The sequence below is a fragment of the Chelonia mydas genome, chromosome 3 (genome assembly GCF_015237465.2).
Source record: "Chelonia mydas isolate rCheMyd1 chromosome 3, rCheMyd1.pri.v2, whole genome shotgun sequence".
Taxonomy (NCBI): domain Eukaryota; kingdom Metazoa; phylum Chordata; order Testudines; family Cheloniidae; genus Chelonia; species Chelonia mydas.
Window position 1 is genome coordinate 89,691,552 of NC_057851.1, and position 15,618 is coordinate 89,707,169.

The 15,618-nt window shown below is 41.0% G+C and overlaps 1 long non-coding RNA gene across 1 annotated transcript; it reads left to right on the forward strand.

Moving 5' to 3' along the window:
• The first annotated feature begins 3,728 nt into the window (after nt 1–3,728).
• On the forward strand, nt 3,729–13,696 carry LOC122465040. The gene is made up of 3 exons (XR_006289569.1): nt 3,729–3,874; nt 8,807–8,902; nt 10,739–13,696. It is a non-coding gene; the product is annotated as an uncharacterized LOC122465040 (long non-coding RNA).
• The last annotated feature ends 1,922 nt before the right edge of the window (nt 13,697–15,618 follow it).

Sequence of the window (15,618 nt, forward strand, 5' to 3'; positions counted from 1 at the left end):
GGTACCAGTGCAAGGGATAAACTCAGAAATGGTTACAAGCAAATAAAAGTGAAAAACGCTTTCTAATGACTAAGACTCAACAGAGCTACAATCTTGGTTCAAGGTAAAATTCTTACCACAGTTCCTTCCAGCAAGATGGCAGACCTCCCCCTTGGTCAGGATCTCCCACAATATTCAAGTGCTTGGTTCCTTTTTCATCTTAGGTGAAAGATAACTTAGAGAGGGGTGAAGGACCCCTTCATAGACCAGTGAACCTTTGAAATATTTTCTTCTGAAGGCCTCCCCCAGATAAAGTTCACTAGTTCATGCTAAGTAAAGAAGCCATGTGATCTGGAAGATAGACCATGCTGGTCTCTTCCCCACTGTCACCCTTCACTGGTGGTTGCTACTATGCAAATTATCTCTCCCTGCTGCAATGTCCAATTGAATTGGGGCCATGCCTGGTTTGAGGTGTTGACCTCTTTACTTGGTCTGGAGAAAACCTATTTATCAACTCCCCTGACACACCGGCTTTAAACCCTTTAAGTCACAGACTTTAAAGCATGAAATTACTGAATATCCATAATTTCACATGAAGCATTGTTACATATATTTTACAATGATATTATTAACCAGTGTGGTGGTAATTTTCAAATGTTACCTCAGAAGGCATATCTTGGGAAAAAAAATATTGCAGTAGTGTGCAGGGTGCTTAAGGTCACAATGGGACAAAGAGGAGACATTGAGTCCTGCCCTCAATGTTTATAACAGGCTTGATCCAAAGCACACTAAAGTCAGTTGGAGTCTTCCCATTGACTTCAATGGGCTTTGGATCAGGCCTAGTGTCAGTATTTGAGCTATTAAATAAAGACCTCCCTCCCAGATGACGCTCTTTGATTTGTCATTGACCTGTGTTCAGTAACTTAAATATCAAAGGTATTATCTCCTGTAATGCCAGTATAGTGAGAATATTATAAAGTCCTATTCAAGTAAATACAGCATGAGGCAATAGAATGGTTCAAAGCCGATACTAAGTTACACGAGTATTGTAGGTGAATGTAAGAAATGTTTTGCAATAGTTTTATATAGCAGACAGCATTGGAGTCATATAATCTGCCTTCTTTTGCTATCCTCAGATTAGGTCAATGCAGTGCAGTCAAGTCTGTTTACTGCTCGCTGTGTCGGATTTACAGTGCCTTATTGTGCTCTTTGTGGGGTCACTCTGAAAATTTGCTTTTAATAAAGATTAAATAGGCAACTGTTGCCTAGCCTCAAGCCAGAAGCAAGTTTTATCAGAACTGCTTTGGTTGCATACGATATCTAAGGAACATTTTAATAGATTTAAAAGTTCAAGAGATGGCAAAACTAGATCTTGGTTCAAACTATAAAATGTGGATCCAGATTTCAAAAGCTCTAGAATTTGAATTGGTTTGACTCTGAGGTTTTGTTTTGCCCATTTTGGAGGGACATCCTGTAAAATTCAGATCTGGGTCCAGATTCATATTTTCAAGATGCACAAACTTTTGGGGGTTATATTTGGGGGGTTTGACTCAAAGCACGTCCTATGTTGAAATGTATTTCCTACCCTTCATTTTCCATAATGAACTTTAAGATCTGGGGATGCATAGGCACATAAGCTTTTAATTATGGCAGTTAATGGTCTTGTGGATCAAACTGGACCCGTGCTCTCTGCACTGTAGATAGACAAGGAGACTGATGTGTTCTTCCACAAAGAAGGAGCTATTATTAGGCACACTTGTTTTCATCAGGATAAATTAAACCTGCTGAAGGCTTCCTTTTGAAAGGAAGGACATAAAGCTACTTAAATTAATCACAAGTCATCTTGCAGACTGAATGCCTCCTCCCAGGTTTGTTTGGACATTCCTGTTTTTATGAACTGTTCCCTTGCTGTGCTGTAAAAGTGCCAGTATTGATACTCAGCAACATTATGCTTTGTATTGATGACCTCATATATTCAAAGAAACTGTATGTTAGTACTGCTTCTGATTACACCTCTTTAAACATAGTTTATGGTGAAATTAATCCGGTCAACATGGCAGTGGGATGGCATTGTAAATTTTACCCTTGATCGGAAGAGCAAAGAGAATTTCTGATGCATGGCTTAGAGCCCTGTTTTAATTGTCCATTTGCCTCTCTTCAAACAGCCTTTGCTTCTTAACACTACAACCAATCCATTCAACAGAGTTCAAAGAGTTAACAGGGGGCTGCCACGTCTTACAGTCTCGTGTACTTCGTGGAAGAGGGAAAGTCATGCTTAGTTAATGGGATACTGATGAGCTGGTTAGTGTATGATTTAATCTCTCTTCACTGACCAACTGGGGGAAATAGTCATCAAATCATATTATATGCAGAAATCCATACTGTGGTGTTTCTATTATAGTGTCAGACAGTAGATTTTACATCAGATGCTGTAACAATATCCTCTCCACAGTATTGATTAACAAGCTGGCTAGGTTGGGCAATGTATCAATTGATCCCTGATGCCTGCAATTAAAATTCCCAGCTATAGGCTCTGAGATATCTCTTACAACAGAAGTATAAAGACTGAGGCAAAAAAAAATTCTAAAAAGGGACATTTGTTCCTTTTGGTGTTTCTGGAGCCTTCAAGAGAGACCCTCCTTTGCATACCAGAAATATTCATTTCTACTTGACTTGTCCTTTGTCCATGTCCCTTTATCCCCTTCCACTCCTGTCAGTGTAGTTACCCCTGCTTTGTGTTTTATCTGATATTATCACCTCATTACAGCTAAACAATCAGTTATATCTTTCTTGCTTCCTGCATCAAGTGTTTGAGCAGTAGAGATTAGAATCCTATTAGTCAGACAAACACCGTGGTGATGGGCGTAGTATAGATACCCGGGTAGTCAGATTATTGAAAAATATAGGTAAGAGGCATTGCAAGACATTCAGATAGTAATTAAGTGTAAATGTTAAATAGCAGAATTCAGGTGCGAAGTCTCAATATTTTCTTCCAAGGAAATGACTAAATTTTTAAAACAAATGTGTATGTTACCACAGCACACAATAGAATTTTAGAAAACCAAAATCAGCATAAGGGATGAAGTGAGCTGTAGCTCACGAAAGCTCATGCTCAAATAAATTGGTTAGTCTCTAAGGTGCCATAAGTACTCCTTTTCTTTCTCCATGTAGTGCTCATTCAATTTACAAATCTGTACAAATTTATCCTGTTACTAAATCAGATTACCCACTTCATGGACAACAAAAAACTGTATATTTATAAACTCATTCCATTAATAACAGCAGATTCAAAATAATCCCTTTGGCTGACATTAGTAAAAACTCTACTTTCATGATTTGATACAATGCAATACAATCTCTGCAGAAGCCCAAGTAGGGGAAGCATATCACAGTCAAGCTGTGGTTTGCAGTATGTATTGAAACTTGTATTGCGCTGCATTGAAACTAGTCTCCTCCATGCAAATTGAGAATTACAAGTGGAATTAGTTTCTTGGGATAAGTGTAATATGAAGAATATACATATATATTATAGGCTTTTATTCTATCCCTGAATGGAATGATATCAAGCCATAACTACCAGTATTATCTGAATTAAGGTAGCACCCTGTAATGGGTTTGTACAAACCCTGACACTGGACAGGAAGGAGTTAAGAAGCAACTCTGACCTTAGGAGGCCAGGCCCTTCCACCTGTGCCAAGCATGCTGTGGCTGGAGACAGGGTTTAAAAAAGTAGCCAGACAGCTCAGTTAGGGGTTGGCACGGCAGGGAGGAGGACACACTCTGAGAGCTCCAGGCTGCGCAAGACCTTAAGACCACACCAAGTTGGGAAACAGACAAGCTGCAGCTTCCAGGAACCTGGACCAGAGCAGGAAGCCCACAGGGATGGGATGCAGAGGTAAGTAGGAAGTGACCCAGGGAAGCTGACTTGAGGCTGTGCAAGGCACTGCAGGGGAAGTGAAGCTGAACCAGCTTCCCAGGGTCAGAACCTGATGGAGTAGGGTGGGCCAGGGTTCCCTTACGCTGCCTCTGAACCACACCCATTAGGTGGAACTGGTACCTTGGGCACTAACTACTAGGTGGGAGACACTGTTTCCTAATCACACACAACTCCCTCGGTCCCTGCCCAGATGAGTCTAACCATACAGGTTGTCTGTATCATCTGTGATCAAAAGAGAATGTATCAAAACACTAATTCTGAATATGCACATTTCTCAGTAATAATACTGTTTAGATCATTTATGATGGTAAAACCTACATCCCATTGGTTTCCCCAGTAACAATATTTGGAGAAAGCATTGTATCTGGTGGGTATAATAATTAGGGCTCTGCGTCTGTCACCCAAAGCCTCTGTGACTTCTGCAGCAGCCACTCTGGCTGACCCCAGGGCTGCCCAAGCAGCTGGCCTCGGGACCACCCGAGCAGCGGCCAGTGTGGCTGGCCTTGGGGACTGCCTGAGCAGCAGTCCCAGGGGTGGTGGGAGCAGCTGCAGCTCAGTTGGCCCCAACAGCTGGTGCCGCTGGCTCCCTGGACTGCCCCCCAAAGCAGAAGTCCCCCCAGACTCCCCTCTGAGAATCCCTCTGCCCCCCACCCTGAGCAGCAGCCCCATAAAATACTCTCTGTATGGTCTCATGTTTTGGGGTTATGGGGTTAATGCCAGTGGTCCCACCATGTAGCCCACAGAAATTATAAAAAGTAATCTTGTTATGCTTATAAGAAGCACACGGGATCTTTTTCAGGGGAAAAGGCAATATGCCACGTTTATTGAAGATACAACAATTAGCATATGCATTCAGTCACACAACACACACACACACACACACACACACTGTCCCGCCAGTTGATGTTATAGTTACCAGTCCAGAATCTGGATCAACCTAGTGGCCAGCTAGGTTGATCATCGGTAGGGAGGAGCCAGGTTCCGGCAGTCATGACACGATGCTTCGGGGAAGTCTTGGCAGGATGAACCCAAAGTTTCACGGCAAGGCACCCTGTTTATATAGTGATTTTCCTTCATTGGGACCAACGAGTTTTGCACCTTCATGCTTAATCAATTGTTGTTTGACGAGTGCTTGTTTTCTTAATTGTCCTTCTCAACTGTTATCTTGTTCTCTCATCAAGTTCCTCAGGGAGTTCTCCCATGCTGGTTTTGATCACAGCTATCTTGTCCTCATTGATAGGTGCCTGTTTCATCTTTAGAGTCATCAGTCTACCCTCCTCTGACATTTCAATAGGGGCGTGTTGCAGCCTCTTGGTGCCCTTGCGTCTGTCTCTGGTTCCTTCCTAGACTATTTGGTTCAGCAATGGCCTTCACACTTATCTCTAACACACACATTCCTCATTCTCACACACAAAACAAAATTAATTTACACAGAACATTTTGAACAGGAACATCAAGTTGCAATGCAAAAGAACACAATCCTGGCATTCTTTTACTTAGTTTAAAATGCTAAACCTAGAACAAATTGGTGACCCTCAAAGGTATTTCACTGCCTTGAAATCAGCACAGACACAAATTCTGGCTGATGTATCTCTACCAATGGCCCATTAAGAACATTCCTTTCTGCTATTCAAAAAGGGTGGGTGGCAGGATATGATCAAACCATACACCAATACATTTAATACCTGCTACATTATTATTCTTTATCCTTCATTCTAAATTATATAAAATACAGACATCAAATCCTACTACTACAATCTTTTCCTCAGAGCTCTCAGCAGCAGTAGCTCCACTGGAGCCACACTGCTGGTAAATCAAGGGGCCTGCCAAGAGCCAGTGTGGTGTGGAGTCCAAAATATCTGAAAACCATCTGATGTGAAAGTAGAACTGACTGGAAATATTTTTGAGTAAACATTTTTTTGTTGGAGAATGCCAGTTTGTCAAAACTGAAACTTTTTGCGTGCAGCAATGTATCTATTTGAATTAAACATTCATTGGGGAGATTTCTGAGGTCCAGGATGGAATGTATGAGCAACACCAGGGGCTTGGAGGAGACAGCTTAAAAACAGAGACCTTAGAGGAGCCCAATGGTGATAGCACACACCTGGACTGTTGGAGGCCCTGGTTCTACTCCTTGCTCTGAATTGAGTAGGAGTTGAACCTTGGTTTTACACATCCCAGCTAAATGCCCCATTAACCAGTCTGTTGTGAAATGGTGTGTGTGTGTGTGTGTGTGAAATTTTGATTAAATACAAATTCTAAAAAAATGTTTTTTTTTATGTGTGTGGAATGGAATTCCTGTTTTCTGGCCTGACCTATTTGAAAGGCTCCTGTAAAATGTGAACCCAAACTGGAGAGTTCAATAATGACCAAAGAGCCAGAGGAAGTAACCATCTTTGAATGACCTGAGTGGAAGACATCCTGAGGTTTTCAGACTGAGAGCCTGGTGTGTTAGTTACCTAAAATAGATTTGCATTTTAATTTGGTCTGATGATCTGTTTATATTATAATAATAATAATTAATAAAAACCTTTTAAAATATTAGTTACCTGTGCTTAAGGTTTGCTACTATTTCATCGCAAAAAATCAGACTCCGGTTGTGTCTACAGAAGCCTGCAGTTCGGACCACAGGAGTGTGAATTATAGCACACATTTGCATGATGTGCTATAACTCCCCCATGTGGATGTTGAGGGTGTGAGCTAAAGGGTAAGTAGTCTGTGTTAACATAGGACTAAGTCTGGTACACAGACACCTGGGCACACAATTAACCCTATCACACATGTGCATAGTTACTATTTTGTGTTTTAGAATTTACATGTGCAAGCTGCATTTGGATAGATGAGTTTTGTGCATACAAGTACCATAAACTCTACATCAAGAGTGTTATTGCCTTAAAAATGGTGTGTATCCAAATGGAGGCTGCTCCTCGAGACTGCGGCAAATTTTCATTATGGACAGTCACTGGCTCAGATTCCCTTTAAGACTTTATTTGCTATGGAGTGAACATGTTCTCTTTCTCTCACACTCACATGTATTGTAAATACATACAATCCCTATGTTGTGGGATTTTTTTTTTAAATAAGGATATTTCAAATGTCAGTACAAGGATTTTAGCCCGTAAGATCATTCCAAACAGCCTCTACAGTCTTGGCACACATGTGAACATACACTACAAGTTTTCTGCAATACAATTCTATAAATTTAAAGCTCTCATAAATCTGAAAATCCTGCAGTTCTAAGCAGGACCTTTGTAGAGTTTGCTCCCAAGTCAGGTGCATTTCTTAGAAATATACTGTTTCAAAACCATTATACCTTTAATTAGCATGAGAGACTTGTCTAGCATTTTCTTATTGGCCCAGACTTTATGCCCATTTAAACTTTTCAGACACAAGATCAATAAATACAGCATTCACTTTGCATCACTAAAAAATACAAGTAAAAATGGGCCAAACCAACCTGAGTGTTTTTCTGCTTTCTTTCTAACTTAGGGGCTCCAGAAAAAAAAAACTGAATTCAGTTTGAGGCCCATTCCCTGAAGAAGTTCTTCCTCTTTGAGTTAAGTATTGTCCTGCACTGCCTAAGCCTCAATGTGTTGATTGCTGCATCGTTCCCTGTGTTTACTGGAGCAATTCAAAGACTCATAGGAGATTAGGATTGGAAAAGACCGAAGGAGGTCATCTAGTTCAATCCCTTGCTCAAAGCAGGACCAACACCAGCTAAATCATCCCAGCTAAGGCTTTGTCAAGCCAAGCCTTAAAAACCCCTAAGGATGGAGATTCCACCACCTCCTGAGGTAACCCACTCCAGTGCTTCACCACCCTCCTAATGAAATAGTATTTCCTAATATCCAACCTAGACCTCCCCCACTGCAACTTGAGACCATTGCTTCTTATTCTGTCATCTGCCACCACTGAGCGCAGCCTAGATCCACCCTCTTTGGAACCCCCCTTCAGGTAGTTGAAGGCTGCTATCAAATCCCCCCTCACTCTTCTGTTCTGCAAACCAAATAAGACCAGCTCCCTCAGCCTCTCCTTGTAAAGTCATGTGCCCCAGTCCCCTAATCATTTTTGTTGCCCTCTGCTGGACTCCCTCCAATTTGTCCACATCCTTTCTGTAGCGTGGGACCCAAAACTGGATGCAATACTCCAGATGTGGTCTCACCAGTGCCAAATAAAGGGAATAATCACTTCCCTCGATCTGTTGGCAATGCTCCCACTAATGCAGCCCAATATGCTGTTAGCCTTCTTGGCAATAAGGGCACACTGTTGACTCATATCCAGCTTCTCATCGACTGTAATCCCTAGCTTCTTTTCTGCAGAACTGCCGCTTAGCCAGTCAGTCCCCAGCCTGGAGCAGTGAATGGAATTCTTCCGTCCTAAGTGTAGAACTCTGCACTTGTCCTTGTTGAACCTCATAAGATTTCAATTGGTAGATCCCTTCTCACTATATTTGAGTCTGGCAGAGCTAGTTTTCTGTCATATGCTATTTACATGGGTAGAGGGAACAGTGATCAAAATAAATTGGCAGCAAGACTGTTCAAGGGATCCATCAATCTCTCCTGCTGAAGCTGTTCCACTTTGGATAAATAATTAGTTATTGAAGCAGGGGGAGTGGACCCTGAAGCCTGCACTAGGTGCCTAAATCTGTGAGAGGGCAGGGCTTTGGGCCCCACCCTTTCCTCATCAAGTCAAATTGGCTGGTTTAAGTTGTACCTTGCCTAGTGTGGTGGCTATGGTGGGTCTCATCCTCAGGCACCTATCTCTACCCATGCATAATATAAGGAGGCTAACGCATAACTCAGATTTTGTGGAGTCCAGTGTTGTTCCAGTAATTTTCAGGCTTCCAAATCACTCCTCTCTCTCTCTCCCCCCATTTTCTATTCATGGCAGCTACAATGCTCAAAAGACAAAGAAAGCACCACTGAAGGGGGGACAGGTGGTCCTGGCTGCACAGCTTTACAGTCAATAGATTTCTGGAAACATATGGTGAGACAAAACCTTTTTGGTTTTAAGTTAACTTATCCTATGCAGTTAGGTATTTAGCTTGTATTTTATCTTTTATTTCTTTTGTACCAAATCCTTACCTTTATGCCTCATCACTTGTAGTCACTTAAAATCTTTCTTTTCTTTCTTTAATTAATAAACTTGTTTTACTGTTTTATTTAACCAGTGTGTTTGGATTAAAATGTGTGGGGAAACTGCATTTGGCATAACAAAGTTTGTGCATACTATTTTCCACTGATGAAATGATGGACTTTATTTGAGCTTGCATTGTTCAGCAAGATGCTGGGCAATACAAGACACACATTTCTGGAGGAAAGTCTGGGACTAGAAAATCTGCTGATGTTCTTCTGCAGTGTAATTCATGGTTGGCTAGCTAGTAGCACTCAATACTATGTATCTGGGAACAAGTTACATGCTGAAGGCTGTGTGTTAACTGGCCAGGAGAGGCTGTTCACCAGAAAAGCAATGTAAAAGCTACCTCAGGTTGGAGAACTGAGGAGACACGGCTATTCATCAGTCCAGATTGTACCCTGGGCATGACTCAGTAGGGTGATCTATAGGAGACCCAAGTTCAATTGTTGGTCCACCATAGATGCCTTGGATGACTCAGGGAAAGTCACTTAGGCACAGATTTTTAAAAATATTTAAGTGTTGCAGCACTCAGTGTTACAATACCTAACTGATTCAGGAGCCTGAGTCTCATTTTTAAAAGTGATGTAGGCACTTAGGAGCCTAAATCCCCTTTACTGTGAATGAGATATTAGCTCCTAAGTGCCTAAATCACTTTTAAACATAAGACTCGGACTCTTGAATCAGTCAGGTGTTGCAATGCTGAGTGCAGTAATGTCTTAAATATCTTTACAATCTGGGCCTTAGTTTCTCTGTGCCTCAGTATCCCCTTCTGTGATAGCAACAATGAGAGTGCTAGTGGAGTCAAGGATCCAGGATGCTTTCGGTTTTAAAACACTGTGTCATCTACTCCTGCTCAGAGGAGGTCTGCATGACACAGTGGTTAAGTACAAATGTAATTATTACCATCAATGGCTATTAGCCAGGATGAGCAAGGATGGTGTTCCTGGCTGCTGTTTGTCAGAAGCTGGGAATGAGCTACTGGGGATGGATCACTTCATGGTTACCTGTTCTGTTCATTCCCTCTGGGGCACCTGGCATTGGCCACTGTCAGAAGACAGGATACAGGGCGAGGTGGACATTTGGTCTGAACCAGTGTGGCCGTTCCTATGTTCATTTCTGCTACCACACTGGGGACCGAACCAAAGACCTCCAGCTCTAAAGGCATGAGCTGCTACAGCTTGACCTAGTAAGCCCCATAGTGCCTGAACTGTAAAAAACGGATATATTTTGTGGATTGGCACAGAAAGGGACCTATAATACACCCAAAATATTGTGATAGCCATCTGCAGTTTGTCTACATTGACACTCCTATTGTTACTATAACTGGTGGAGCTTAACAAATGGGAGGAACAATATGAACACTTTTGCTAAGAGAACCTAATATAGGTAAGGCCAGGCAACTGTACCATATATATGTTATGTACCTCACTATTAGCTGTCTTTTTGGCTACATGCTAGAAACAGCCTTATGTTTGCCTAGTTCATATTCATATGAAAATGCTCTAGTGTCAGTAAAAGTATCATTTCAAAGCTAGTTTTATATCCACAGGGTAGCTTCAGACCCTGTAAATATTAACCTGTAATAATGATTCAGAAATCTCCTTTAGGATTATCCACTCGTTCTTTACTATAGAAATAAAGGAGGTGCTTATATTCTACTTATTCTATTTTTCTTAATGGATCTAGATACACTTGATTGTATGCCTTGTGGCCCAGAGCCTACAAAAGAAGGGAGGTGACTGAGTTAGCTTTCCGCTGGCATCTACTGTGGAGCAAGGGAAGTTGACTGAGTGAGGCAGTACATCATTTACATAGGAACTGCTAATAACTTGAGGACACTGGGGTGTAATTTGACTAAGTTTCAAACTTGGAGCCAATATTTTGGAAATCACCCTGGTGAAAAACCAACTGGGCAAGGCCTAGAAAATGATTGGGTTCAAGTTCACCCTGGCTATGACTGGGGTTTGCTGAGGTTGAGTTAGAGGTCCTGAAGAAAGCCAAAAGAAGAAACAAAAAATGTATGCTTTTGGTTTACTGTATGGAGTATTTCTCTAGTTAGAATGGAGTCGGTAGAGGTTCCCTTATATCATGGTTCCCTTCTTAAAAGAGATGAGCTGAAGACAGTAGCTTCATCCTGAGAAGATGCTGGAGCAACTGATCTGGCCTCTAGCTGAGAACTACAGGGTGTAGGTGGAGCAGAGAAGCAGTTGCAGACCACTGGTAGTATATTTAGATGAGAGCTACTAATCAGTCACAGGCAGAGAGAAGTGGCAGTTTGGCCCCTAACGGAGCTGAATGGGGATCCTCATTACTGAAGGCTGAGTATACGGACAGCAGCTATTTCAGCTACAGAGGGAGCAGATCCGAGGGGGTTATCCTCTCCAGTCTCCATCTGCCTGAGAGCTCTGGTGAGGCCTCCCTGACCCAGCATCACACCTGAATGTCGCTATAGCAGGTCGTCAAGCAGCAGAGACCCGGAGCTTGCCTAGGCAGATTCTCCTTGGGACTAACTGTGAGTCGGGAGGCAACAATGCTCCATCAGGTGCTCATGCTCACTGTGGGGTGGACATAGTTTGGGACTGTGACTCATGTACGTTGAGGTAATAGTGGCAGAAATTGTTAAGTTGTAAGGCTTGAACAAGTTTACCTGGTCATTTCCCTTTCCCCAGTAAAGTTTTCCTGTTTAAAAACCCTTTGGTCACTGTGCTTGCAAGTAGGGAATAAGTTGCCTATCAGTGACACCCTGAGTGATACATATGTTCCCAGGTTACTGGGTGGGAGCTCAAAGTGGAGTTATTTAAATTTTAGAAAAACCCTAGAAGGCAAGGACCAGCCCTTAATTGCTGCCAATGTCACTGGCAGAAGGCTTACATTATTGTAACAATTGTCTCAGAAAATATGGTTACTTGTAGAGTGATAGGCAAGAGGAACTATTTTTGTGGTCATAAAATGAATAGTCAACTCAGGTTTTTTCATTCAATGTGTTCCTGTAAAGCTTAAAAGTTTGCAGCAAATAAACAATCCCATGAGAAACAGCAGTCAGTAGCAGGTGCTAAGACTCCCCTTGATCATTTCTGGTTATTCTTTTTTGTTTTGTTGTAAAAGGGCAATAAAACAACATTTGCTTTATCTGAAGACCTTTGCCTCGGGACAGTTGAGAATAAGGGATTCCAAGTTCTGACACTTCAAAGTATCTTTTTTCTAATTTTGTTTCACACACCGTAGCTTTCAGATTGAACAATTTATCTCAGTCAGGATTTAAGTGTTTGGAGTGCAGCGATAAGAGTAAGAACACTATGGGGCCTGATTTTCCTTTCAGTTCCACTGATGGTGTGAATCGGGGTAATGCTGCTGAAGTGGATGGAGTCACAACCATGTTACATTAGGGTAAGCGAGAGAAGAATTGGGCCTAAAATTCAAACATCAAAAGACCTGGCCCTGCTTGTGAAGTATGAGTTGTCACTGGGGAAGCCTACAGCACTGGCGTCTGAGCTAGTCAATAGAGTTGTTAATAAACATAAAACTTACCTTCGTAATTTCTGTACTCCGGAAACTGAAATACCGTGTGGATAAGTTTGTTTTTCAACTGTTTTCTCAGATAGCTGAGCTATATCTCCTTGCATTTCATTTTTGACTCAAGGGGCTTTGTTTCAAACACCTGCTGCTCCAACCTGGACTTCCTTTTTTGCGTTCAGTGTTGCTTCTTTTGGTATGTGAACATCTGGGAGAGATTTGTTTTTAAAATCTCGAGTCACTGGGCTGCTTAGGGGATATATTTGAAACCTTCTTTGTTCACTGTTGTTACACAGGGAAGATAATTTTAGTGTTGAAAAGAAACTACATACCTCAAATCTTTAATATTTAAAGTACATGTTTATTGCAGTGTTAATACATTTACCTTAAAAATACCAGGTTTTTTAAAGCTGTTAACTTATTTAACAGCAATTTGGTGCATTGATCCATGTTCTTGTTTACTGCTGTGCAAAATTGATCTCATTTTTTCCACGTGGAAACTGAGTTTTTTGTAAATTTTCTCAAGGGCAAAATTTGGTCTAGTCTGTCCCTTCTCCCATCTTACTGAATAATATACAGCAAGCATTATAGTGAACTGTGAGGACACAAGGCAATGGTCTGTCTGTTTGGTGTGTGAGGAACAGTCTTGTGTGCATATTACAAAAATGCATTTGACGTGACCCTAATTAAAGTTCAATGATTGATGCAGTAAGAGTTATTTTTATTAATAATACCAGTTGTGGAACCATATAATTTTGATAAAATTTGCATGTTACTCATAATTGAGGATGGAACTTCTTTTTGGTGAGTTCAAATTCTTCTTCTAACTCAGCAATATAAAGTTAGATCTTGAAGACTGAGAGTTCCAGTACAGATGTGTATATATTTATTCTCTTAACACAGAGTTGGTATTTGTTTTTAAATTCTGTGGTTGCCCCACTTTTCTACAGTAGCACTTTCCTTTATTCAGTTTTCACTGTTCTTGATTATTTCAGAAGAATATAAAATCCTAAGATTTGCAAGCATTTTGTGCAACAGAAGGGTAAGTCTGTTATGAAGATGACCTACTTACCCACAAATAACATAACTTGGTAAAAAAAAAAAAAAAGCGACAAGCAGTCATAGGAGCATGACAGTCTAATTTCAGTGGTGGCAGCACTGGTTGCAAGTTAAGTTTCTCTACTACATTGTGCTGGATTTACACCAGTATAACTCCATAAAATCAGTAGAGTTACCCTGGTATAAAACTAGTGTAATCCGGTGTAATGCAGTGGAGAATCAGCGCCCCACTCCAGTGGAGGTTAACATTAGGGATGCAATTCAGCCCACCTAAACCCTTATTTAACTGAACAAATGTAGTCATTGGGACACTTTGTGCTTAAAGTTATCCACGTGCTTAAATGCTTCACTGCATCAGGGCAAGCTGATAAAACTCTATTTTAAGATGCAATGGTTTCAAATTAATGTGAGAGTAGTTCATCACTTTTCAGTCCTTACGTCAATTTTTTTTCCACTATAAACCTTGCATCTGATCACAAGAAGCATCTCATACGTGGTGGTTTGCTAGCAACAAATCTATCTCTAAGCAATGTGGTCAAGGTCACTGGTCCCTGATAGACCAAGGTATGTTTTCACTGTAATTTAGACACCTGTGGCTGACCCATGCCAATTAACTCGAGTTCAGGGGGCTCGGGCTGCAAGGCTGTTCATTTCTGCTGTAGATGTTTCAGCTCAAGCTACAGCATGAGCTCTGGGACCTTGCAGGGTCCTAGAGCCTTTGTTACAACCCAAGCTGAGATGTCTACACTGCAATTAAACAGCCCTGCAGCCCGAGCCCATCAGTTAGCTGGCATGGGCCAGCTGCAGGTTTTTAATAGCAGTGTAGACATATTCCGAGCATGTCCATTCTGATTTTTGAAGCCTTTCCCCATAAATTCTGATTTCTTCAGTGGAACTGTTTATTCTCAATCAAATCTTTTATTTTACATACACTTCATAAGCAATAGCAGCTGGTGCTTACACATTAATAAACATTGTTTTCTGTTTATATTATTTATATATGCAGTTTTCAAAAAGTGAGAGGAAAAATTAAACAGCCAGACAGCCTCACACAAATGAAGACAAAATGCACCATAGGAAAAAAAACAAACAGACTTTCTTTGTTAAACAGTAGTACGAATCATCTTGTCCTCTACGATTTGAGTTAAATAAAAATATCTGAGATGGATATTTTGAATGGCTTCTGAGTATTTTTTGAGAAAAACATTTGACACTTGTAATATTTTTATATATTAACAGTCATAAAAATAGCTTTGCTAGCCTAACTCAGTTTTCTATCAGTACCTAGTACTTTGTTGCTCATGATGACTTGGCCTGTAATTAGCCACAAAATCTAATACAGAAGATATCAAAAAGATGTAATTGCCTGAAGCTAAGGAAAAAATGGGAAAGCAAAGAAAAAATGTATAGCTCTATTGCACACTTCACCAGATACAGATAGGTAGTGGAAATACACATAGGGAAAAAAAGGACTTACTTGCGGCTAAAGTATGGCTCTGGGCATCAAGACAGCTTGGAATCTCTCTACTGTCTCACTCCTTTTTACACTGCATCAAGTTCAAGCTTCTTATCCTTACCATTAAGGCCCTCCAAACTCAGAATCTACTTATGTGATTTTGTATATCCTAGTTCAGTAACCATCAACATCTCCACTCCATTAATTATGCCAGCTTTGACTACATATTAGGCCACTTTTCTCACACACATCAGGAATTCCACCCATGTCACTCCTTATGGTTGGTATAATTTCCCCAAGCTAATCCATAAATGACCCTCTCATCCTTCAATTTTCCCTCACAATCTGCTACTTCTGTGAATTCTACAAAAAAAAAGCTGTCCCCTAATAATGTCTAAAGGGATTTCTAATACTTACTTAGGACTTGTCTAGATGGCATGGCAAAGAAAACTGGAGGGGTTCTGATTTGTAAAGACAATGCAGCATGTTAGAGTGAAGTGCCCTATGTAGACCTTGCTGACACGTTCTATCTTTTAGA